Genomic DNA, 2,620 nt, shown 5'->3' with positions numbered 1-2,620 from the left:
CCACTCTTCAGGTTCAGGGGACTCTTGCCTGATATAACAAGTTTGTGATTAAACTACAGTAGTAGTTTGCTAGGGCTGTCACAACACAATAGCACTGACCAGGTGACTTAAAAATAATGTAATTTTTTTACAGTTCTAGAGGCTGGAAATCTGAGATGTAGTTGTCAGCAGAGTTGGTTTTATTCTGAAACTTTGTTCCTTGCCTGTAGATGGTCATCTTCTAATTCAGTCTCCATATGGCCATCCCTCTGTCTGTATATTATGTGTATCCTAGTCTCCTCTACTTGTAAGAGGAACTTAATTTTCTCTTTAAAGGACCTATCTCCAAATTATCAAATTATTAACAGTAGAGAGTAGGACTTCATCATTTAAATTTAAGGGGAGAAAGAAGGAGCTGGGGTCCAACTGGGCAAGTCAGGGTACAGATAGATGGAGCTCAGTTGGGCAGCCCGGTAATAATTTCAAAATGCCAGGGCATTCCAGTTCAAATTCAGGTTCAACTGGTTTTATATCATTCAGCAGAGGAAAACAGTTTCTTTCTTCCTTGAAAAACTTCCAATCCTGCATCAGCTCTGGAGTGGATACCACTTCTACTGTTGTTTTGGATCTTTGGGTCAGACTGAAGTGAGTAGTGAATAAAATACGGACAAGGCAATGAGTAAATTTGCTATAATGCTATAATTTGCTATAAATGTTGTTCAGCCTATGATAAATCATGTAAAAGAAGAACATCCAGAAAAAATACCAGATCTAAAATTATTAGTGGACAAGAAATTTTGGGCTTTACAGAATAAGAGTTCTGATACAGACTTTCAAAATGAAAACTTTGTTCAATTTAAACAATAGGTGGAGAGGCCTCCCTGGTGGTACAAGGGGTTAAGACACAGCACTATGAAGCTATCAGCGGCCACTACAGCATGAGTTCTATCCCTAGCCAGGGAGGTGACACACATGGTGCAGCAGACCTCTCCTTTCTCACCTGCTGCTCCCCTCAGTCAATCTTCCTGTTCTGCTCCCCACTCTGTCTCTGGTGAATCCTCTCACCTCCACATCTCTGGCCTGCACCCCAGTTCTTATATGCATAAATAAATAAATCTTTAGAAAAAAATTTTTAAAAAATAAACAATAGTTGAAGACCTGAAGAAGTGATTTTGTCTTCAAGCAGACAGAGAGGCAGGTAGAATAGGAGTAGATGAAGATATGATTGTGACCCAAAGTCAGACCAACTTCATCTACTTCACTACAAACCTAGAAATGAAGAAGCTGTGAAAAATAAAGTGTGTGGCCACACCTACAAAGAGAAAGCCATTGTTTGCATAATTGACTCCAAGCCCAGATGTAAGAAAAAGCCTTGCTGCCCTAAAATTGGCTATAGTCACACAGATGTGAATGTCTGACCTCATCCTGGAGGAAGCTCTTTAGACGTCTATGGATATTCATGAGAAAAAACACCTTCAAGCTAAGTAGGATATATCCCCCTTCTTGCCTGCAGGGAACTCCAGAGTCCACCTCCTGTCTCAGCCATCTTTATTGGACTGCTTATCCAAGCAACTCAACATACTCTGGAGTAAAACTTGAGGGTGTTAAGCAAAACTGAAAGCATTTTCCTATGTTCCAACAAAATTCCAAGCAGATTATAACATTGATTTTTAAGCATTCTATGACTTGAAATAAAACTGTGAGGGTCCAAAAATAAACAAATAAATAAATAAATACATTTAGGAGGAACATAAACCCTTACTTGTTGCTAGCCAGTTCAACAAAAGGGCGACTATCTATATGGGTAATCCAAATAAGTCATTTAAATAAATTTACTCTTTCCTAAAGTCAGTGGCACTGAAGTATGAGAGAGCCAAGAGTAGTCCCAAGATCTGAATGTAGCCCCACTGAACAAGCAGGAAAACAAAAGGGGCCTCAAGTCTTACAGCTACAAGGAAACATTTGCTTTCTCAACTCCCAAAGAGAAACACAGCGTGTCAACATATTGATTTCAATCTTGTGAGACCCCCAAGAAGAGAACTCAGCTAAACCATGACAAAAACTGTGAGATAAAGAAATAATGTTTTAAGTCACTAAGTTTATGACAATTTATTATACACATAAAAGATCATAGAGTTTTTTGTTATACTGCCTTTTGTTGCACTTGTGGACTGCCTTTATCATTGCAAAGACTCTAATGCATGATTATGAGCATGAGTTCTGGAAAAAGACAGTATGGAGTCAAATCTTATCTCAACTCTGAACTTGGTGACATTTGTATATTATTTAACCTCTCTGTGTCTCAGTTTTCTCATATGTAGACTAGCAATAAAATTATAATTCATAATATAGTCACAAGAATTAGGAGTATTGAGGGGCCTCCCTGGTGGTGCAGCAGTTGAGTGCTGGGCTGCGAAGCTGCCCACAGCCTCTACAGTGCTGGTTCAATCCCCGACCGCAGGAGAGGGTCCCCATGGTGCGCAGACCTTTCCTACCGTGCCCACTACTCCCCTCAGCAGTGTAGTTCATCAGTCTGCCTGCTCTGCTCCCGGCTCTGGCTCTGGTGAATTCTCTCACCCTCCTGTGCTTCTGACTGTACCCAGTGCTTGTATAAATAAATAAATAAATCTTAAAAAAAAAA

The 2,620-nt window shown here is 39.8% G+C and overlaps 1 pseudogene across 1 annotated transcript; it reads left to right on the top strand.

Annotated features, from left to right (window-relative positions):
* Positions 1-466: 466 nt before the first annotated feature.
* On the top strand, positions 467-1,422 carry LOC311178324 (E3 SUMO-protein ligase NSE2-like; annotated as a pseudogene). Its single transcript has 2 exons — positions 467-846; positions 1,130-1,422. The product of its transcript is annotated as an E3 SUMO-protein ligase NSE2-like (transcript).
* The last annotated feature ends 1,198 nt before the right edge of the window (positions 1,423-2,620 follow it).

Source organism: Talpa europaea (assembly GCF_964194135.1).
Source record: "Talpa europaea genome assembly, chromosome: 10".
Lineage (NCBI taxonomy): Eukaryota > Metazoa > Chordata > Mammalia > Eulipotyphla > Talpidae > Talpa > Talpa europaea.
Note: the sequence above shows the minus strand (reverse complement) of the source record. Positions and strands in the feature narration are given on the sequence as shown.